Source organism: Orcinus orca, chromosome 15, assembly GCF_937001465.1.
Source record: "Orcinus orca chromosome 15, mOrcOrc1.1, whole genome shotgun sequence".
Taxonomy (NCBI): domain Eukaryota; kingdom Metazoa; phylum Chordata; class Mammalia; order Artiodactyla; family Delphinidae; genus Orcinus; species Orcinus orca.
In genome coordinates this window covers 89,255,679-89,280,028 of record NC_064573.1, presented here as the reverse complement: position 1 = coordinate 89,280,028, position 24,350 = coordinate 89,255,679, and the positions used below count along the sequence as shown (strand labels likewise).

Here is a 24,350-nt window from a genome sequence, read left to right as displayed (position 1 = left end):
AACACCATGCCAAATTGAATATCAGCTTTTCTAAGATTAAAACAGAGGTGCTTCAGGTATAACCTCATGAAGCCTAATAAATTAGGTGGAAGTAGACTGTTAGAGAGGCCCGGTGTGGAGCACACTCCCCTGTCATTTATCAGAGCACCCCCACCCCCCCCCCCCGACATGCAAACCTCACTTGAAGGGAAATAATTGCCGTCAGGCTACACAGCGGCATTTTCTCTAACGGTTGGATTTGCATGTCAATCTGCATTTTGAAGAAGCTCTTCCTGCAGGTTTTCCATTTCATATAACTCCAGGAGGTACTGTTCACAATGCAGATTGTGTTAATAAACTTGTATATCACTCTGGTCCTGTCTTTATGGAAATAGCTAGTGAATGAAATAAATCTTTTGAGGTTTGGGCATAATTGGAAAAGAGCATTGTGAGTTACCTGTAATAGTTTCTCTGTGTTCTGTTTATGATGTAAAGTGGCTTCCACCATCGGAATTCTCCCCTGGGCCCTTATTTGCCACATGGTGAAGGGAAAAGCCATCCTCACTCTGATAATCTTAGAAAATTTCATTTGTCTCCTGATGTCTGTCTGCAACGTAGAAGCAGGCAATGTAACATGTCATGATCAGCTCAAAAGAATGAAATTTAACGAAGTTAAAGTAAGCTTTTCTTCCACACAGCACAGATCCTTCCCAACACCACACACCCCATCGCCACATCAAGTCACCTTAGTAGTGGATTTGTTCTGGGGCCAACTCTGCAGGTTTAGTGACACCATGTATTCTGTGTTTTCTTTGCGGGCTCTCTACAGCTCGTTTCACAGTTGTTACACAATTCATCTGGGTAGTCTTGACACCTTGTCATTGAGACTCTTATTTTCAGAATGCTAAGATGAAGTAAACCAGGAACACCAAATTTATTTAATACCTAAATGCCTAAATCATTTTATTTAGGTATTTAACAATACCTAAATCGTTAAAGGCGCCCAGCAAAGAGAATGTAGCTATGAAGCAGTCACTGGTGAAATGAGAGAAACACAGGTGACATTTGTAATTTGAAGTTCTCAAAGCACTAGAGTCGTTAAAATCATTCATTAAAAAACACATCAAGCTCAGACTCACAAAAAGCTGGGGGAAGGGGATTAACCCCTAATCCTCTGAGGTTTAAAAGAGTAGGATACTCATAGCTGTACCAAGAGCATAACTTTCAAGAAAAATAGAGATGAGACACAGAGTCTAAGACGGTTTACCCACACCTGCCCTGCGCCTTCTGAAGAGGAGGGTCTGGGCAGGGCCGTAGACAGTTCATGTTGGAAACTCCACCAGACACCAAATCCACGTCCCCACGAAACACAGGGGCAGTGCTGCGAGAGCGAACACAGCCAGGCCTCGATCCCACACCCCACGTCCGGGCTGTCACTGTGAGAGACAACAGTCCTCGGCTCCTGTCCTGCCTCGATGGCCCACTAGCGTCAATCAGGTCCCGTCTTTGACTCATGCCTGAGTGTGGGTGTTAAGTCTCACGAGTTCGCCTTGTTGAGAGGCTTCCCGATGGAAGGAATGAGAAGTCCCCGGGCGTGGTCAGTGCAGTGCTGGTGGCAGGTGAGCTCTGTGCCTGGCGCTTCCCGTGTTTCTCTTACTGTTTGCTTGCTTAGTGTTTAGCTCCACGCTCACTCTAAGCTACTTTGGTACCAGGGTCCCACCAGGTGGCAGGGCTGGGTTTGAACCCCTCTATCTCCCTAGAAATGAAGTGCTCTTTGTTACACTGCTGTTAATTATGCTGTTTTCATCACTGTATAAATCAGCTAATTTCTTTAGATATCTCAAAATCCTTACCGGCATTTGTCACAAACTAAAGCTGGAAAGACTGGGGGTCTGAAAGAATTAGGATCACAAAAGGCATACCTCATTTGCATTATTAGCCATTTTACTATTGCATAGGTTTTGACAAATTAAACTTTTTTGAGCTCCAGTTTCCAATCTGTACAACTAAAATGGGGTTATGTGGTCTTGCGGTGTCTGGCCAGTCCATTCATCCTGTGCTGGGGGGCCGGAATCCTGGCCCCCCCCTCACTGCAAATGCACTGCTCTGGCCTGCCTGACCGCGGCCATATTCTGTCCTGTCGGCCAGTGACGGCCCAGGTTTTGGGCATGTGAGTCAAGAAGTTGTATTTACCAAGACCCTATAAACGGGTGCCAAGTGGTGGCCTCCCTTGGAGGGTGGAGCTGCTCTGTGCATCCTCCCTACCTGGAGAACCCGATCTTCAGCCGGGGTGGAGGGTTCTAGACTTAAAATGAAGCAGAGACATGACTAGGAAGGTCCCAGTGATGTCATCTGAGGTCTGGACCCACTCGTCCCTGAGGTAGCTACACTCTCAAATTCTCTGTCTCCTAATATTCTGCTTTAGTTGCATTCTGTCTCTTGCAATCAAAAGAGTTTTGACTAAAGTAGGTATTACACCTGTCTTAGCTATTTGCAAGATTCTTCATAAGATCAACGTAAGAAATAAATAATGCATAGGCCTCTTTTTATTCATTTTTAAACACTGTGCTAACATGCATATAACATAAAATATACCACCCTATCTTAAGTGTGCACTCCAGTGTGTTAAATATATTCATAATATTGTGAATATATTACCATCATCCATCTCAATAGCTCTTTTCATCTTGCAGCACTAAAATTCTGTACCCATTAAACTCCCTGAAGCCCGTCCACCAGCCTCTGGTTACCAGCTTTCTACTTTCTGTCTGTGCCTCATACAAGTGGGATCCTACAGTATCTGTCCTTATGGGACGGGCTTATTTCACTGAGCATAATGTCCTCAAGGTTCACCCATGTTGTAGCAGGTGTCAGAATTTCCTTCCTTTTAAGGCTGAATAACATTCCATTGTATATAGACATCACATTTTGCTTATCCTTTCATCCATTGATGGACACTTGGGCTGTTTTCCACATTTTAGCTCTTGTGAATGATGCCACTGTGAACATGGGTGTACAAACGTCTCTTTGAGACCCTGCTTTTAATTATTTAGTTATTCCCAGAAGTGGAATTACGGGATCATGTGGTAATTGTTTTAAATTTTTTGAATACATAGGCCTCTCATCATTCTGAAATACACGTTCTCTGCCTTTCCCAAGCTGCAAATCCTTCTGTCACTGGTAACAACATTCCTCCAGTCTCCCATTCTAGAAATCTCAGCCTTTTCCTTATTCTTGTTCCCTGATGTATAGTCTGGAACCAAGTCCTGTTCTTGTTTCAGTACATCGTGTTTAATTTCATGTGCATTCCCTCTCCCACTCCCTCTAATAATTCAGTCGTGTACAGTTGCTGTCACCTAAGGAGCAGGGCTAACAGAGGGTGGTGGTTCAGGTGGCTGGTCTGCCTGGGCTCAGGTCCTGGCCACGTCACTCAACATATAACCTCAGACATGCCTTCTCAGCTCCTCGGTTTCCTAACACATGAGGATGATCATAATAGTACATGCTACGTATGATTGTTAGGAGGGCTGAATGCAATAGGAAGTGGAAAGCCTTGTATATAGTGAGGGCCCAATAAATACCGTTATTAATGAGCCTTATTGCTACTGCCCGTTTCCCCTAGTCCTGAATGTGAGTCAGAAGGGCCTCTTAGGGCCATCCAGTTTAATCTTGCTGTTATGTAGGTAGGAAACAGAGGTGGTAACAGATGTCACTGGGGAGCCAGGACGTGAACCTTGCGTCCCAGTGCCCGCCTGTGCTCTGCCGTGTCCCCCACATGGACCTTTCAGTTGCGCCTCTAGAATCATACCTGGTCTTCATTCCCAACTTTTAGTACCTTATTGTAACTTGCTTTCTACTATGATCTGAATATTTGTGTTTCCCCCAAATTCATATGTTGAAATCCTAAACCCCAAAGTGAAGGCATTAGGAGCTGGGGCTTTGGAGGTGTTTAGGTCATGAGGGCGGAGCCCTCCTGATTGGAACCAGTGCCCTCATAAAAGACCCGAGAAAGCTAGCTCATCTCTTCCCCCAGGTGAGGGTACACGAGAAGTCAGCGACCTGCGGGGGGGGGGGCTCCCAGCAGAACCCAACCGCGCTGGCACTCTGGTCTTCGCCTTCCAGCCTCCAGAACTGTCAGCAATAACTCCTGCTGTTTATAAGCCACGCAGTCTTGGTGTTACAGCAGCCTGAATGGAGTAAGACCATCCAGACTGCTGCTCTGCTGTCTACTCAGCCACAGCTGGCATAGACTTTTCCCAGCCAGGTTACTGTTGGTATTAATCTCCTGCTCAGTCAGTCCCCAGCGCCCCTACTTGCAAATCTACTCTCTTCTAATTTAAACCTTTCCCAGCTTTCAAGTCCCACCTTAGGGCCATTCCCTGGGAATCTCTCCCTCCCTTCTCAGCCCTTAGTGATCTCTGACTGAGGCTCCACATCAGACTCTCACACCTGGGGCAGCTTTTTTCTCTCCTAGTTTCCCATCTGGTGTGTTTACCTGCAGTGGGGATGTAAGCCTGGTCCTGGCCACAGCCTTTCCTTTGGGGTCCTCCACGCCTGTTAACTTGTTTCCTCCTTTTTAACCCTCCTGCTTTAGGACAATAAACAGCAGTCATTTGGTTCATCCCCATAGGCCGTTATGTGGGTGCATTTTTCAAAGCTTTGGTAAATGTAATTAGAAGTTTCAAATAATATTAAAAGCTAGTGAGTTTTATTATGGTGGTAGGTATGTAATTACGCATTTGTCAAAACGTACACACGTTGATATAAAAAGAGTGACTTTTAGTTTATATAAATTATATCTCAATAAATCTTTACTTAGAAAATACCTAGTGGTATTCCTATCATTTGGAGTGTGGTTAGCCAACTGTACCAGTGCAGTGGATGTAATATGATTTCAACTGCTTGTCCTAGAGGAGTGTGATTAAAGGCAATTACTTTCTTTTTTGTATGTGTCTATTTTCTACATGATGAACCATGATCACATCTTGTTATAATTTGAAAAACAATCATTTTGTTAACAATTAAATAATTCTCCTTGTTCTTAATCACTGGAAAACAAAAGTGCTCAATGAAAAGGTGCAATTAGAACAACTGAATTCATTCACACTTACCCTAAAAGGAGCAGCCAGGGCCAAGGAGAGGGTTGAACAGAAGCTGGAGTCCTGGGGCTAGTAGGTGAGGCCACACGGGGACAGTAAGGTGCTGATTCAGGCTCTGGAAGAAACGGAGAGACAGGAACTAGTGGTGGAAGGGAAGGCTGAAGCTACTAGTAGTGGGTGTTGAAGATTTTGCCCACAGGCTTTGAAATATTTTTAAACAGCACATTAATTAAATTAGCTAAATGAGAAGAACAGAGAGAAAAATCACTGATATAGAAAAATAAACATGTAATAGAGATTATCAACAAAATTATTAACATTCTTTGAAAATGCCAATTAAATGATGAATCTCTCAAAAAGGTTGAGAAAAATAAAAAGTAAACAGCATCTAATGAAAAAAGAGTTTTGAAAAATTATTAGAGGAAACTACAAAATATGAAAATTTAGATCAAACACTTTTTTCAGAAAATATAGAGAAGAGATCAAACTCACTTTGAACATCAATAAAGAAATCCAAAATAACTTTAGCAAACTGAGTCTAGCAATATATTAAAAACAACAGTGACAAGTAAGTTCACACTAGGATTGAAACAGTTAACTTTGGAAAAATCTATTACTACTAATTAACACATTCAGATGAATAGATTTAAAGATAAGAAATAGAAGAAGTATGTGATAAAATTCAATTCCAATTCTTTCTTTAGGAAAAAAAAAATGCTTGGGATAGAAAGGAGCTCCCTAAATCTGCTCCCAATCTGGCGTTTGGTGCTCATCAGATGTCAAACTCAGTGAAGAAACCTAACCTATTTAAAATCCCTTTAGTTAAAAAATTTAAACAAGACAAGAACTATCACCGTGGCTTTAAGTTTTTATGTTCATCAAACATACGCATGCTGTTATGCACTGAATGTCTATGCCCCCCACCACCCAAATTCATGTGTTGAAGCCCTAAGCCCCAAAGCGATGGTATTTGAGGCAGGGCCTTTGGAGGTAAGGTGGTATGAAATCAAGAAGGCGGGGCCCTCATGTTGGGATTTGTGCCCTTCTAAGAAGAGGCACTGGAGGGCTTGAGCTCTCTCTCTTCCCCATGAGGACACAGTGAGAAGGCAGCCATCTGCCGACCAGGACCCAACCACCCTGGCTGGAACCCTGATCTGAGACTCCGAGCCTCCAGAACAGTGAGAAGATCAGTTTTCTTGTCTAAGCCACTCATTCTATGGCATTTTGTTACAGCAGCCCAAGCTGACAAAGACACGTCATGCACTTGGTTTATGGAGGAGATCACCATGTCAGTTATGGGACAACGTGCTTTACCTCTGCTGTCCATCCTGCTTCTGTGATGAGGCACCAGCCATAGGTTTGTTATCAGGGTGAGGGGTTGGCTTCCACAAGTGCACACTCTTCCCACGTCCTCGTGCTTCCAAAGTAGTACCTTGTCACTGTGGTCAGGGCAATATTCAGCATTGATACACTGTGATTCTGTAAGCACATTTTCTTATGAGTTTGAATGCATTGCTCCATGATCTTGCTTCCAGCAGGAAGCTTTTCTGATTCCTAATCGTTTGTATGTGACCTTTTTCTTCCTGCAAGCCCATTAGATTTTGATTTTGTGCCCAGTGTTCTGGTTTTTCTCAATGATATGCATTTGTTTTGACCAACTTTTTTCTTTTTTGGGGAAAAAAACCCATTTTGTTTGGAAATAATTTCAAACTTACAGAAAAGTTGTAGGAGTGAGAACAGTACATAGAACATCTGAATATCCTTTACCCAGATTCACCTATTGTAAACAATTCACCCCCACTTTTGCATTATTGTGTTATGTATTCTCTTTCTTTCTCCCATATGTGTATGTGTGTGTGATGTTATTTGAGAATTGCATAAATGTACCTTTACCCTTAAATACTTCAATGTGTATTTCCTAAGAAAAGGATATTTTCTTACATAACCCCCTTACAGTTATCAACTTTTAATAGTGATACAATTCTGTTAATCTATTGTCCATGTTCAAATTTCGTCAAATGACCCAATAACAAACAAAAATATGTACACAGAGATAAATCTAGATATATCTTATTAGTTCTGTTTCTCTGTTTCTCTAATACTCAACCCAGTTTAAAAATGGGCAAGAGACCTGAACAGACACATCACCAAAGATGATATAGAGATGGCAAATAAGCATATGAAAAGCTGCTCAGTATCATACGTCACTAAGGAAGTGCAAATGAAAACAACAATGAGATACCACCAGGTACATATAGAGTGGCTAAAATCCAAAACACTGAGAACACTAAATGCTGGCGAGGATGAGGAGCAACAGGAACTCTCATCAGTGCTGGTGGGGATGCAAAATGGTGCAGCCACTTTGGAAGACAGTTTGGCATGTGTTTTAACAAAATTAAACATGCTCTTACCATGTAATCTAGAAGTCGTGCCCCTTGGTATTTATCCAAATAAATATGTCCAAATGAAATTTCATGAATATTTCATATCCACATGAAAACCTACACATGAATATTTATAGCAGCTTTTTTCATGAGTACTGAAACTTGGAAGCAATCGAGATGTCCTTCAACTGGTAAATATATAAACAAACTGTGTGCATCTATATAATGGAATATTATTCAGAAATTTTAAAATGAGCTGTAAAACGACATGGAGGAATCTTGAAAGCACATTGCTAAGTGAACGGAGCCAATGTGAAAAGTCTACCATATGATTTCAACTATATGATTTCAACTATATGACACTCTAGAAAAGGTGAAACTGTGGAGACAGTAAAAAGATCAGTGGTTGCTGAGATTTGGGGGGGCGGTTCTAGTTATGGAGAGAGGTGCAAATAGGTAGAGCATGGGAGATTTTTAGGGCAGTAAAACTAATCATGAGACTGTAATGGTGGATACAACTTTGTCAAAACTCGGGGAATGTAGAACACAAAAAGTGAATCCTGGGGTAAACTATGGACTTTAATAATAATCATAATGTATCGATATTAGTGCATCAATTGTAACGAATATACCCCAGTAATATAAGATGTAAATATAGGGAAAACTGTCTGCAGATGGGGGAATGGAGTATAAGAGAACTCTCTGTACTTTACAATCCATTTTTATGTAAAACTGACACTGCTCTAAAAAAAATGGTCTATTAATTTTAAAAAAACCAAAACTGAACATGGGCCATAAAAAAAAATTTTACAAGTTGGTCTTACTCATGGATATAGATTTTTAAACCCTCAATTAAATGTGAACAAAAGTGGGGCTTCCCTGGTGGCGCAGTGGTTGATGCAGGGGACACGGGTTCGTGCCCCGGTCCGGGAAGATCCCACATGCGGTGGAGCGGCTGGGCCCGTGAGCCATGGCCGCTGAGCCTGTGCATCCGGAGCCTGTACTCTCCGCAACGGGAGAGGCCACAACAGTGAGAGGCCCGCGTACCGCAAAAAAAAAAAAAAAAAAAAAAAAAAAAGAACAAAAGTGAATCAGGCAATATACATGTATCTATAAATACGTGTTTTTATATGTACACAATAGACATATTTTTATGGACTTACATTTGATCATTTGGGTTTATCCCAGTACTACATAGGCAACTGGACATTAGGAAATCTTTTAACATAATTCACCAAATCAACAAATTATAAAATAGACAAGAACTGTATGACCCTCTTAATAGATGCAGAAAATAACATCCTAAAACTTTTGATATTCAATGTTAAAAAATGAAAAGGAAATAAAATTATTTTTCAAAGTAGGAGTAGAAAGGAACTTCCTTAACCTGAAAAGGTATTTGTACTAAAAGCTTGCAATACATACCATTCTAAGATACAGCCTTTCCAGTCAGGAAAAAATCAAATCTGCCTGGTAGCACTGCTTCTATTCAACACTCTTGAGAAGAATTTCCCGTGCAAGTCAGAAAAAGTATTGTTCACAATAAAAAGTGATTAACAAATGTAAATATATTAAAATTCAAATTTGCTGTACAACAAAAAAATCACCATAAGCAAAATAGAAAGACTAGCATCACGTCAGAAGGAGCTTAACAATAATTACAGGGAATTAGTATCCAGAATACATTAAAGACCTCCTGTAAATCTATAAGCAAAAGTCAGAAAACTAAATAGGCAAAAGCTTTTCACAGAACATGTGAACAGGGGAGTAATGGGAGCCCTCATCCATTACTGGTAGATACGCGTCCACAGGAGGACAAGGAAATATGTGTAGGATTGTTCCTTGAAGTAATGCTGAATCAGTTGCAAAAGTAAAAATTATTTTGGATCAAGAAAGTAAACACTGGGCTTCCCTGGTGGCGCAGTGGTTGGGAGTCCACCTGCCGATGCAGGGGACACTGGTTCGTGCCCCGGTCCGGGAAGATCCCACATGCCGCGGAGCGGCTGGGCCCGTGAGCCATGGCCGCTGAGCCTGCGTGGCTGGAGCCTGTGCTCCGCAACGGGAGAGGCCACAGCAGTGAGAGGCCCGCGTACCGCCAAAAAAAAACAAAAAAAGGAAGTAAACACTGCCCCTCATTAGGCTGGAAGGACAGACATAAATTAAGGCACCTGCAAAGTTAACAGGAAACAATGTTTCTCCCTAGGACAAGCTGTAAATTTTCATCAAGAAGCCCTCTTAGAGTGGTTGCTGCTTTCTTCCTCACCGAGAAAACTTTATCTCTAAAATCATAAATCATCGTAAACTGTGCCCTTTGAAAATATATCAGTAAAAATGAAATATCTCACTCTTGCCTGGGGGATCTAAATGACTTTGACTCAGAGAAGCAAACTCTTTTCCAACCCAGGGGCAGAGCTTCAGGTAAGGGGTGTCCGGACACAGCCTTCCACAGTCATCTTATCTTTGTAGTTTCTTAGGAAATCAGACCCTGGACCCACTTGGCATTCTGGACCTGATATTGTTCCCTTTACACACAGCCTTGTTGTGCTATCAAAACACTGCTTCATGAAAAGTTCACCCAAATTTACCTTTCACCTAAATACTTTAATTATTGATCTCTTCCTTTGGACTGATGATCCCTATGCTTTCTCAGGCGTTTACCTTCCCTCATTGCAATGAGTCAATAAATTGAACGTTGTTGAACTACAGATGTGCATCTGGTGAGGGATAAAGTCTCTAGGCTGAGTAGGCTAGGAATGGTAAAACCAAACAAAACTCAAAACAAAAAAAAAGCACCAAATATCTAACAATCAGCATAAATTATGGTGTATTCATAAACTGACCAGTATACCATAGTTTAAATGAATGAGCCGTATCTATGTTCATCCATATAGGTAAAACCTAACGTTGAGTTTTAAAAAAAATGAATTAAAACAGTGTTACATCTTACCTATCATTCATATGAATTAAAAATAAAACAAAAAATAAATAAAACAAAGTATCTGCTGTAAACTGACTGATGTGTCCCCTTGAAATTCATAAGTTGAAACCTACTCCTCAGTGTGATGGTGTTTGGAGGTGGGGGTCTTTGGAAGGCCATCAGGTCATGAGGGGGAGCCCTCGTGAATGCGATTGGTGCCCTTACAAAGAGGCCCCAGGGATCTCCCTTGCCCTTTCTGCCATGTGAGGGCACAGAGAAAAGATGGCCGTCCGTGAGCCAGCACTGGGGCCCCAAGGAGACACTGAATCTACTGGTGCCTTGATCTTGGACTTCCCAACCTCCAGAACTGTGAGGAACATACTTCTGTTGTTTACAAGCCACCCAGCCCACGGCATTTTGTTATAGCAGCCCAAATGGATTAAGACAACATCACTACGTGTAGTCTGTGTAGTAAAGCTATAGATGCTCTGAGTAGAAAGACGCAGGATGAATTAGAGCCGCCTCTCCTTGCGCTGGGAGGGATGGCTAAAGGGAGTGGGACTGATGTACTGGGGCTAATGAATAGCTGATAACAATGTTTTCTTTCTTTTGTTATTTTTTTTTTTTTTTTTGCGGTACGCGGGCCTCTCACTGTTGTGGCCTCTCCCGTTGCGGAGTATAGGCTCCGGATGCACAGGCTCAGCGGCCATGGCTCACGGGCCCAGCCACTCCGCGGCATGTGGGATCTTCCCGGACCGGGGCACGAACCCGTGTCCCCTGCATCGGCAGGCGGACTCTCAACCACTGCGCCACCAGGGAAGCCCGTGGGGTGCTTTTGACAATGCAGATTTCAGGCTTCCCACTATTTCAGACTCTCCAGGGGGTGGGCTCAGGGGAATTTTAACAAGCCCTTCAACTCCTAATTTATCCCCCCCCATCTTTCCTCTTTGGTAACCATAAGTTTGTTTTCTATGTCTGTGAGTCTGTTTCTGTTTTGTAAATAAGTTTATTTGTATCATTTTTTAGATTCCACATATGAGTGATATATGATGTTTGTCTTTCTCTGTCTGACTACTTCACTTAGAATGATAATCTCTAGGTCCATCCATGTTGCTGCTAAATTTTCAAAGAACTAGATTTATGTGATACATAAGGACTGATTTATGTGCTGCATCGTCGACTGAAAAAAATGCACAACCTAAAAGTTGAGAGTTATGTTTTATTTGGTGGACATTCTGAGGACTTCAAGCCCAAGACACAGCATGTCAGATAACTGTGAGAGACTGCTCTGAAGAGGCGAGGTGGGGGGCGCCAGGATACATAGGAGTTTTTGCAACAAAGACCAGGTAGATGGAACATCAAAAGATTACTGTTGATTAAAGAAACCCAGATACTTCAAGTTAAGGGATTTAGTGCTTTTCTACGTATGGGAAGATGCAAGAGTCTGAGGTCACTGAAGTCATTCCTTTGATGTGCACCTCAGCTCTCTGGGGCCAGTGTCCTGTGTTTTCCCATCCTGAGTCCCCTCAGGGTGCACTGTCAGGGGTGGGGGGTGGCTGCAGCAGGTGACTGCTAGATGGGGGGCATCCTGTTTCTAGCCTGAGTTCCCTCAGGGCTCACCATGGGGGCAGCTGCAATGTGATGGCTTGATGGCAGCAACATCCTTTGTTTACTGTTATGGCAGGCAATATCTTTCTTTCACACATTTATTTCTTCTGCTTCCCAGACGTCTATTTTGTTTCTTCCCAATGTCTTTACTGCCTAATTCATTTATTTCCACGTTTTCCTGTTAAAGTAGTGGGATACTCCACTTTGCACTATGTGATCTAAAATTCTTGCAACAATACACTTAGGAGGGTGTTTCCTCTTAGTTTCCCCCCACCACCGTCACTCTCTGTGCTTCAGGTCAGCTCCACCTCAAGACCCCCGGCGTCTGACGCCAGGGGGGTCAGACGGGCTGACGCCGGGTCCAGACATCCATCATCGCAGCCCGCCCACCCGCGCAGAGGAGGCGGTGGGAGCTCCCGGCCAGATGCGCCGCGGAGCCCTCTGTGAAATGTAGTTCTAGAGCGAGCAGCGCTATGGGAAATGTAGTTCTGAGCGGACACTTGCGCGGCCCTGCGGCGTCAGCGTCGCGCCCCGGGGGAGAGGTCAGGTGTCGGGGGCGGCGTCCGCGTTTGCGGGGGTCCCGCTGCGGGCCCGCAGCATAGCCGTGCGGCCGAGTGAGGCGGCCAGTGAGGGTCGGATCCGGGGGTTCTTGGGGTGAGTGGCTGAGGACTGCGGAGACTGGGTGATTCGGGCCCGCAGGTCGCGGGCCTGGAGCGTGACAGCTGCGTCGGGCGCCGTGCGGGCTTGGGGAGGCGAGTACCGGGGCTGCGGGGGTGGGTGATTGGGACGAGCTGGCGTGGGGAAGGGGTTTTAAGTGATTGCGGACGTGCGAGGGCCGGTGTGTGGGGATCCGTGGGTCCGCAGACAGTGACTGGACGGCTGTAGTGATAAATGATGTGGGGTGCGCAGTACTGGTGCTTGAAGGTTACCTGAGTCGGTCCGAAGGCGTCAGTGATGCGGCACCTGGACCTGGGGTGCCTTCTGGAGGTCGGTGACGGCGGCCTGTGTGGAGAGCAGAAACTGGGTGCCTGCTGGGGTCGGCAGAGGGCGACGAACTTGCCGTTTGGAGGAACCATGACCTTTAATGTTTGTGGGGTGAATGATTGGGGTTCTGTATGGTTTGGGGATGGCTGGGGTTTGTGAGAGCTCTGTGAATGGGGAGACCGGATCTCATTGTTGGGGGGAGAATTTTTCTCAGTAGCTTATTACTGTGCCGTAGGGACGAGTGGGTTGGGGGCCCTATGGGGGTCAGTGCTGGGGCGGGGAGTGCGGTGTGTGTAAATTATAGGCTCGTGGAGGAAGCTTATCTTATCCCTGGTCGAGGAACTAAGATCCCACATGCCGCGGGGCAACTAAGCCCACACGCCACAACTAGAGAGAGAAAACTGGCACGCGCCACACCTGGAGAGAAGCCCGAGCGCCACAATGAAAGATCCCGCGTGCCTCAAAGAAGATCCCGCGTGCTGCAACTAAGACCTGAAGCAGCCAAGTAATAATAATAATAATAATAATAAATAGGACTTCCCAGGTGGCGCAGTGGTTAAGGGTCTCTGCCTGCTAGTGCAGGGGACACGGGTTCGAGCCCTGGTCTGGGAGGATCCCACATTCCGTGGAGCAACAGGGCCCGTGAGCCACAACTACTGAGCCTGCGCGTCTGGAGCCTGTGCTCCGCAACAAGAGAGGCCGCAATAATGAAAGGCCCACGCACTGCGATTAAGAGTGGCCCCCGCTTGCCGCAACTAGAGAAAGCCCTCGCACAGAAAAGAAGACCCAACACAGCCAAAAATAAATAAATAAATAAAATTAAAAAAAATACTAATAACAAACAAATAAATAAATAATTTTTACAAAAACATGAAGAAGCCTGTGGGGGTGGATGATTTTGAGAGTCGGTGATGGGAGCTGTTGGTGTACGAGGTAGGGCTGTGGGAGGGCCGGGATGGGCCACGTGGGTCTGAGTGGGAGTCGCAGGGCTGGTTGGGGGTGGCCTTGGTGGAGTAAGTGATGAGGGCCTTACGAGTGTTTGCCCAGGGTGTGGGATTGAGCGAGGGGTCTTTGAGGGTAATGATTGGGTGGCCTCGAATCAGTGATTGGAGACATGGGACACCTGGATATCGCATGTTGGTTGGTCTGGGGGCTAGTGAATGGACTATGGAGAGAAAGGGGTGGGGGGAGCCTGTGGGCGTGAATCATTGAAGGGCCTCGGCAGCTCATGTTTAGGGAGACCTTCTGGGAGCTGATGGCCGGGGGACCTGGGGAGGTAATGCATGGCAGGGGCTCAGGGTGAGGGGTTAGGTATCATTTGGGGGTTAGTGACTGAGACGGATTGGGTGGCCTCTGATAGGCCAAAACAACAGGTCTCTGAGTATATTTATTGGACTGAAAAAAAATATGTATATAAAAATATGTTTTCACTATATAGCATTAAAGCCAGTTCACAAAGTTAGAAAGACTATAAGATCACGTTTTTGTTTCTACCACCCTTTGAGAAACTACTTACCTTGAAGTAGCGGGATTATGGGTAATTGTTTCTTTATTTAGCTTACATGTATTTTCTGATTTCTCTATAATCGTATTATGCAATAATAAGAGCACTAAGTAGCATTTATAAAATGTTTGTGTGCCAGTCTCAGTTCTAAGCTTTTTACACGTATTAACTAATTTAGAACACCCAAGAACATTATGAGGTTAAAATGAACTCTGTTGTATTTTGAGGAGAAACTGATGCAAATTATTCACTTAATGAATTGTTGGATTCAATTTCCTCTTTTATTCATGCCTTTAAAAGTGAAATTGATGTTCTCCTTTCCCATTTGCAATATGTTACACACACACACACATTCTTTGTCTCTCTTCCTCACTTACTTACTTTCAGAGAGAGTGATGGAAAATGCCCAATTTTCCAGGCCACCCACCCTTGTGAGGAAAATCACATGCTTCCAACCTTCCAGAGTGCTGTGCTGTGGAAGCTTGTGTGAGACAAGGGTTCTGGAATTCAGAGGCAGCCTTTCAGAGACCATGCACACTTGCGCTCACCCCTCCCTCCACCCACGTGCAGTCCTGTGTTTGGACCGTGTTTCTTCTCTTGCTCCCACGTAAGGACAGGCCAGGCCAGAGGGCCCGAATCCTCTCCAGCACAGAAAGAAGGGAATGTGGGCCCCTTCGAGCTGAAGAGTTGATGGGGACTCCAAGGCAAAGACAAGATTCTGACGCACACATTCAAGCTCCAGACACCCTTCTCATAGCCATTCTGCTCTCCACTTCTTATCTTAAGGGTCCTTGGTGGGCACTTTCGGGTCCATATCACCTTCAATTCTTGTAAGCATCCCACGTGGTCTGTGTTTCCATCACCATTTAAAACAAAACAAAACACAGCAGGCTTAGTGAAGTGCAGTGCCTTGCTTAAAGTCACATGGCCAGCAAGAGACAAAGCTCAGACGGAACCTTATTTGTTTTATTCCATATCTCATGTTCTTTGCCTGAAACACATTCACTCCCAAGCACCTAATTAAATGTTTTGTACCAAGGGGTCTTGAGATATTTGTAGAGGACCTGTTAAGTCTCACAGATGATCATGGAATTCACAGGGCTTTTTGGAGTTTTTGCAGAGCTTTTGGGTTAAACACTGCTACTGGGACTTCCCTGGTGGTGCAGTGGTTAAGAATCCGCCTGCCAGTGCAGGGGACACGGGTTCGAGCCCTGGTCCAGAAAGATCCCACAGGCCGTGGAGCAATTAAGCCCGTGCGCCACAACTACTGAGCCCACATGCCACAACTACTGAAGCCGAGGCGCCTAGAGCCCATGCTCTGCAACAAGATAAGCCACCGCCATGAGAAGCCCGCGCACCACAACGAAGAGTAGCCCCCGCTCGACGCAACTAGAGAAAGCCTGCTCTCAGCAATGAAGACCCAACACAGCCAAAAATTAAAAAAAAAAAGGCACTGCTATTAATGCTGTGGGGTACCCTCTGCATACTCCAGTCCTTGTTAGCTCTGTTTAGAGTCTATAGAAAACCCAGTCTGGGCTTTAAATGAAGGTCAGTTTCCAGCAAGATAGGGAGATTTAGATGCCAAAGAGTATGCCTCAACTAAAGAGAATTTAATTTGCTACTGATTCAACAGATTCCAGTTTCCATGAACTATCGGCTTATGTGAGATGGAGGACGCCCAGGACAAGGGATTCATCCTTGGTGAAGAGTCCTGGCCAGAGCCCTCTAACTTGAGCATCATGACAGAGTCCAGAAGATTCACATGATAGGGCAGAGCCTAGATTTGCTGGCCGTTTCCCAAGAGTAGCAAAAAATGACCAAGTCCCAGGTGAGTAACTTATTTATTCCTCAATTGTGGTTTCATACAATTCACCCATTTAAAGTGAACAATTTAATACTTTTTAGTAAGTTTAGAGGGTTCTGCAATCATCTACTTGTGCAGCCACAGTCTAATTTTTTTTTTGAAATGGCACAGTGGAAACTAATGTGCCATTTTTAAATTAATTAATTAATTAATTAATTTTGGCTGCCTTGGGTCTTCATTGCTGTGTGCGGACTTTCTCTAGTCGCGGCAAGCAGGGGCTACTCTTCGTTGCAGTGTGCGGGTTTCTGATTGCAGTGGCTTCTCTTTTGCGGAGCACGGGCTCTAGGCGCGCGGGCTTCAGGAGTTGTGGCTCACGGGCTCTAGAGCACGGGCTCAGTGGTTATGGCACAGGGGCTTAGTTGCTCCGCAGCTTGTGGGATCTTCCCTGGCCAGGGCTCAAGCCCGTGCCCCCTGCATTGGCAGGTGGATTCTTAACCACCGTGCCACCAGGGAAGCCCCTAATGTGCCATTTTTTGTTTTGTTCATTTTCCAGAGCATACAAACTTTTTCCTTTAGAAATTAGAGTGGAGGTTTATCATTCAGGTTTTTTCTAGAGTTGAGCTGAATTACAGTGAGTTCACAATTTAAATTAGCTTAGGTTCACCTATGATTAGCCCACCCGTAGCTACTTCCACTTACACTGCCTTTTGATCTTTTCAGTATTTGAACTGAGAGGGAGTTGGACTGCAGTTTCAGTTAATTTTGGTTCACCTGTGTATTCAACTCTGGAAGACTCTTGGAATCCAAACATTGCAAAAATATGTAGGACTGTGCAAATTTTCTCTTTCCACCTGTTGAAAAAAACAAAAAGGTTAACATAGTAGGCCTGAGACTGCTATCTTTGAAAGGGTGTTTGCAAGGCAGGCCTCTGGCAAGTCAGCTTGTGGAGAGTTCGCTGCACTGCCGTGACAGGCTCCCTGACTGATAAAGGGGTGCCAGTGGGCCCACAGAGGCCTTCTCCGAGGTTCCAGACCACCTCACTAAGGCAAGCATTGCAGTGAAGCGAGACCAAAACACGAATTTTTTGGTTTCCAGTGCGTATGAAAGTTATGTTTACTCTCTACTGTAGTCTATTAAGTGTGCGGTGGCATTATGTCTCAAAAAACAATGTACATACTTTAATTTAAAAATCCTTTATTGCCAAAAAATGCCAGCCATCATCTGAGCCTTCAGCAAATCGTAATGTTTTGCAATAATCACATCAAAGATCACTGATCAAAGATCACCATAACAAATATAATAATAATGAAAAAGTTTGAAACATTGCGAGAATTACCAAAATGTGACACAGACCCAATGTGAGCAAATGCTGTTGGAGAAATGGCACCAGTAGACTTGCACGATACAGCGTTGCCACAAAGCTTCAATTTGTGAAAAACACAGTATCTGTGAGGGGCTGTAAAGCAAAGCACAATAAAACGAGGTCTGCCTGTACTGTATAAACAGCATGGTGTATGGTGGACACCTGCTTTCCTTTTGGAAGCTGCTGTGTGACCAGCCTCCATGACACATCTTGCATGCTGAGTCTCTACTGGTCTTTCCTGGGCAGAAACATCAAACAGAAGTTGCTGCATTCTCTTTGCTGGGGTGGAGTGTACTCTGTGTGGCCCCTCATAGGAGGGAGAGAGCACAGGCACCGTGCACACAGGCTCCTCCAGCACCTGCCTCTTTCTCTTTCCTCACTGATCTGCTGTGTGTCCCTGCTGTGTTGCTATAATCCATCTTAGCCATGAGTACAACTGTGCCAAGTCTTGCGAGTCCCCCTACTGAATTACCGAGTGTGCGGGTGGCCTTGGGGACCCCTGAAACACCACTCTTTTACCTCTGCACTTTCTTGGCAAAATTCCAGAAGAATGCCATGAAAACCTGTTGGGTAAACCATTTATTCCTGTTAGGGACTCTTCCAGATTCCAGCTTTTCCCATCAGTCCTCACCCATGTCTAAACCTGGTTAATTTCTCCTCATTCTTGTTAAGTCCCTCTGGCTTATGGCACCTTCTCCTCTGACTGACCATATCCAGAACAGACACCTGTCCCCAAGTATAGAATCTGCCACAGTTCTCTGATAACCTATAGAGAGCTTGCTACTCTCTGAAACTGAATTCCTCAAAACTTCCTTGTATCCATATGTCTCCGCTGGCCCTATAGAAAAGTATAATTAGTGTCCAGGTTCATGGGAGCAAGGGCCTTTTGTATCTTTCTACGTGTTAATTCTGTCTCCAGTCTTAGATGACTCTTTGGATAGGTATAAAATTCTTGGTTGACAGTCATTTTCTCTCAGTGCTTTAAAGAAACTGTTTTACCGTCTTACGGCTTCTAATATTGCTGTTAAGAAATCTGTCGGTTTAATTGTCATTACTTTATGGGTAATATATCTTTCTCTTTAACTTCCTGTGGGATATCATGCCTTTATCCTTTTGTTGAAATGTTATGATTCCTGAAACTCACGTCTTTCATCACTTCTCAGTTGTTTTAGCTTGGAATATTTCCTCTTTCCCAGTTTCTGTTTTTTCTTTGGCAATTCCTTTTGAGGTGACTATTGCACTGTCTCATTTTGTCTCTGTGCCCAATATCTGCTAGTTCATATTCCCAACCTCTATGCTGCATTCTCTGTACATTCTTTGGGTCTGTTTTTTTTTGTTTGTTTGTTTGTTTTTTGCAGTACGCGGGCCTCTCACTGCTGTGGCCTCTCCTGTTATGGAGCACAGGCTCTGGACGTGCAGGCTCAGCGGCCATGGCTCACGGGCCCAGCCGCTCTGCGGCATGTGGGATCTTCCCAGACTGGGGCACGAACCCGTGTCCCCTGCATCAGCAGGCAGACTCTCAACCACTGCGCCACCAGGGAAGCCCTGCCTGGTCATTTTTATAGTCTCTTTTTGCTTATTTACTTTTGTGATTCCCTAATTTATTTATTTAAACATTTCATCTAATCCTTTTATAGTCTGTATCTGATCATTGTAATATCTGATGTATTTTGGGCCTAAATCTGTTGCTTATCATTTGGGTGATCTTTTCCCTCATAATGGCTTCGTTTTCATGTGGGTTTGGTGATCTTTGTTTGTGAACTGTCAATAACATGTGTTTAATTTTAAGCTGGAGGACTCCTGACTGAATGAATTGGGGAACATTTTCTTCCAGAGACAACTTGTATTTGATTCTGCTAAAGTCCAGGGGGAGCTACCTACTACCTGGGACCCTTCCTACCCCCTTTTGGAATCCTGGTTTATTGTGTGAATCTAAGGTTCAGCAATTTTAGTACTGGCTCAAGGCCCAGTGTTCTGGTTTTAAAACTGATATCATCATTTATATTGAGGGAAAATGCTTTTTCCAATTGCTTAAAGTTTACCCAACTCCAAGATCTGAGAAGAGCACTCCACCAAACTTACAAGACTCCCTTTCCTATGAGCCACTTCATTAACATTATTTTTACTTGAGAAATAAAATATTGCCTGCCATATCAGTAAATAAATGATGTCATAGTCAATAGCAATTGCAGCCCTCCAAAGGTGAGCAGTGAGCCCTGAGGGCACTCGGGAAGGAAGCGAAGAACACCTGCCGTCTAGCAGCATCAGACTCTACAGCCACTGCCCACGGTGAGCCCACATGCCAAAATAAAGAAAACAAATAATAAATAAATATACTTTTTAAATTTTTTTAAAAAGAACATCTTTAGTTTAAAACCAAGAAAAACCGGTTTGGGAAGCCTTATTTGTGGTCTTTGCTTCCCCTCAGTGGGTCTTACAAATGCTAATAAAAACATTAGAATAATTAATGTTACCAGGAAAAAAACCCTGTAAGAAAAGTCTAGATACTTTTTCCAGCAAGATAGAAATTTTAAAAAGGACTTCTCTCAAATGAATAAAGAAATCTTTAGATGGTTATTTAAAATGGGATAAATAAAACAGACATTTATGTGATTAAAAAACAATGTTTTGATATTACACTACCTAAGGTTAAATGGGCCAAAAGGCATCCCTACTGGTCCTCAACATTAAAAGCCAAACAAGTCCACTCTATTTACCCCAGTTTAAATATATATATAAATATATATATTTAAAGGGCTGAAGAAAAAAACATTTACACTGAGCCCGTGCTCCTAGAGCCCATGCTCTGCAACAAAGAGAGGCCACCACAATGAGAAGCCCACTCACTGCAACGAAGAGAAGCCCCCGCTCGCCGCAATTAGAGAAAGCCCGCGTGCAGCAACAAAGACCCAACACAGCCAAAAATAAATTAAAAAAAAAAAAAAGTTAAGTGATGGAAGTTTATTGAATAGCTAGGTTATTCACACAAAAAATAAGATACTAAGACATCAGTTACTAAACAGAGAAACTAAAGGTATTTAGGACTATTAATGAATATGTTTGGTGCCACACTGAGATGTTGTCTATAAGAAAACAAATGTTTTTCGAAATTATCACTGACATTTATGTTCACCAATCTACAGAATCCTAATGTAAAAGTTCATAATTGCTTATTTCTTAGTTTTCACTAGAATTTCAGGTCTCTAAGAGCTGAGGATTCTAATTTAAATATGTAATTAAAAATTAATAGAGGCTGCTTCTGGTTTCCAGACAGTCTGCTCCCCTTCTCTCTCTCCGGAGTGTACTTTCACTTTGCTTAATAAAACACTTGCTGCTTAAAACTTCTATATGTCTCTTGATTGATGCTTTCCTTTGGGAGGACAAGCCCTGAGGAATTGCTGTTCTGCCTATAACGTTTTGGTGCCTTGGTGCTGTGACTCAGATTGCTGCCAAGATATAGAGAAGCCCTTCTGCTGAAGCTACTTATGGTTTACAATATGGTAATTTACACCTGTGGGTAAAATTAAAACACTTTCTTTTCTCTCTGCCTGGTCCCTCCAGAAACTGGAGACCCTTGAGTTCTGAACAGCCTCATCAGATGGGCAACTGACCATCCATCCTCAAGATTCACCCTTAGGATGTATCCTAAAGAATTGGGCTAAGTTTGATCCCCAAACCTTGGGGAAGAAGCAATTAATTTTCTTTTGCAACATGGCATGTCCACAGTACAAGCTAGGAGGGGGAGAAATTTGGCCTGAATATGGGAGTTTAAACTCCAATACCATTCTGCAGCGTGACCTTTTTTGTCGAAAGTGGAGCGAGGTCCCTTATGTCCAAGTCGTCTTTGCCTTGAGGGAAAACCCCGAACTTTACAGGACTTGCTGAGTAGACTCTGCTGACTTGGCAATGCTTAATTTGCTTACCAAACCTCCTCCCCCTCTCCTGGTGATACGAAGCCTTAGCCGACAATAAGCCTTGTCCATTGGCGCCCTCTTCTGGGGAAAAGAAGGAGTCTCTTACACAAACGGCCTCTTCCCCACTGTACCCAACGCTGGACGCCCCCCCGCCCCGACCCCGCGCCGAAGCTTTGGCCCCTTACCCGGGGCCCCATAACTCAAAACTTTGCCCACTTCAGGAGGTAATAGGGCCCTCCGAATTTCCCGTAAGGATCAAAGTTCCTGTTTCTATGCAGGGTCTCAGTCAGATAAAACAAGATCTAGGAAAGTTTTCAGATGACCCTGAAAAAAATCTAGATAAGTTTAGGCATCTAACTATGACCTCTGAGTTAACTTGGAGGGATGTTTATATCATCCTTGCCCGGACACTCTCTCAGTCAGAAAGAACAACCATATACGAAGCCACCGCTCAGCTGGGAGACGGCTACCACGTGACAAACCCCCAACAATTTCCCAGGGGAACTGTGGCTGGCCGTTCCCCAGACGGAACCCAATTGGGACTATAATACTTCAGTAGGGCTGGCAGCCAGGGACCACTCCCCCTTCTGCCTGGTTGAGGGAAAGAAACAATGTAAACTAAAACCTGTTCATTATGGGCAAGGATGACAGGAAAATCCCACTGCCTTCTGTGAGTGGCTGAGGGAAGTCTTTATAAAACACTTAGACCCAGACTCAGAGGCAGGGAAACTGCTTTTAAATGACCGTTGCAACACTCAAGCTGCCCCAGGCATAAGGAGGAAAATACAAATGGTGGCCCTAGGACCTAGCACTCCTGTCTCAGAACTCCTTAGGGCTGCCTCCTCTGTCTTCTACAACCAGGAGAGAGAGGAGGAGAGGGAAAAGAGAAAGAAAAACACAAGGCTGAGAGGCAGGCCCAACTAGTGGCAGCATTACAGGTCCAGCAGCCAACTCCTGGTTGCCCCCAGGAGGCTTCCCCCTCACCACCACCCCAACTCCCCCGGCAACTGGCATCTCTGCGGGAAACCAGGACACTGGAAGACAAACTGCCTGGAGACAAAAAACCCCCTATCAAGGTACCTGGCATTGCTAGCTGGATCCATCACACAGGGTCAAGCCACGGGTTGCAACTGCTGAGGAGAAGCCCTCCAAGGATCCTCCAGACAACTACACTTGTAAGGCCCTAGAGAACGTGAGGCTCCTCTTTAAAAAACAAACAGGTAAGTAGCTCCTCTTAAAACCCTCTTAACACAACATAGCTGGGCTCCAGTACTGGGCTGCTGCCTGACAATAGGACTTCTCATATTTGTAATTTGACTTCTCTGTCTTCCTCAAGAATAGACCCCAAATTGTCATTTTTAACTTTTGCCTTGCTTCTCAGTTCCTGCCAGTCCCGAGTTCGCTGACACAAACCCCTACCAGGGGGTTCTCAAGCAGGCACAGCACTTCCTTGTGGCAACCAGTTCTACATATTCCAGTTACTGTTGGCTATGCCTTGACAAATCTGTTGGGGGACGTGGATCCGCATATCTGACAACACCTTGGGGACAGGCTTTAACCTCAGCCAACTTAGACTATGTTGTACACAAGTGCCCTTCTGTCCAGATCCCCGAGGCTGTTTACCAATACTTGTTCCAATCACAAAACCAGCCTCAAGGATAGAGCCTCCCAAGAGTTTCACTAAAAAAAAACCAAAACAAACAAACGAAAAAAACATGGTCTTGGCTGTCCTGGCTCCTTCCTTTTCTGGGGCCCCATGCTTCCATCTTCTTTTTGCTCCTGTTCTGGCCTTGCCTACTAAACTTCCTAACTAAATTTCCCTCCTCTTGCCTTCAGGCAATGACATTTCAGATGGTCCTCAGCCAAGGATATCAGCTCACCAACACTCAAGAATGACTTCATTCTACATGGGACCTTTGGATCAACCCCCCAGGACAAGTGGACAGAGACCTGACATGACAGCCAGCAAGAGGAGGGACCCTAAACCCCTCTACATCCCTCTTCAGTAGGAAGCATTTTAGTATACAGTAGGAAAGTAGAATGCATGTTTTCAGTAAAGAAGGTATGAGGAATGGAATTACACTTTATTGGGGAAAAAAAAGAAAGTATGTCTTAGAGCTGGTTGGTTTTGGATGGGAAAATAAGGGATGAACTAATATGGAAACAGAAAGTGATGAAAGATTGTGGAAAGGAACCCTGAAGGGGGAAAAAAAAGGTTTTATGCATGATCAGGATTAATTAAATTTAGAATGAAGTTAAGTAAATGGATTTTGTTGTTGTTGTACAAGACTGGAATTTGAACGAAGTTTCTTAGAGTGCTCCTTTTTGATAACGGATTGTGTGAGTTTCTGTCCCCTTAAGTGACCTGTATTTGTTTTTTAAATCTTTTTGTGATTTTGGTTAAACGAATAAGTATTGCTTCATAGAGACCTATGATCCTGTTGTGTTTTAAAACCTTTTTGATATTTTTAACAAATTTCCCAAATATCAAAATCTAACTTTTAGCCTCCAACTGACTCTGGGATGCTTTGAAGGAACCCTGAAACATCTCAGAGAGAAATGCTAAACTCATTAAATTTATTTGTTATGTTAAAATACTTGAGAAGCATTGTCAAGAGACTGGAGATGAACCTTAGGTTACAGTATATGGATAAATGCCATTAATATAGATATCCCAAATTTTATATGGAATTCCTAACATCTGATATGCCCTGATATAATGTTATCAGTCATAAGTCTAGTTATTATCCTACAATGTTATATGTCACAGAAATATCCAAGTTTCTTGCCAATT

The 24,350-nt window shown here is 44.0% G+C and overlaps 1 long non-coding RNA gene across 1 annotated transcript; it reads right to left on the bottom strand.

Moving 5' to 3' along the window:
• Nucleotides 1-171: 171 nt before the first annotated feature.
• On the bottom strand, nt 172-6,625 carry LOC125961319 (uncharacterized). The gene is made up of 3 exons (XR_007471888.1): nt 6,393-6,625; nt 5,091-5,193; nt 172-883 (listed from the first exon to the last, which is right to left on the bottom strand). It is a non-coding gene; the product is annotated as an uncharacterized LOC125961319 (long non-coding RNA).
• Between the last annotated feature and the right edge of the window lie 17,725 nt (nt 6,626-24,350).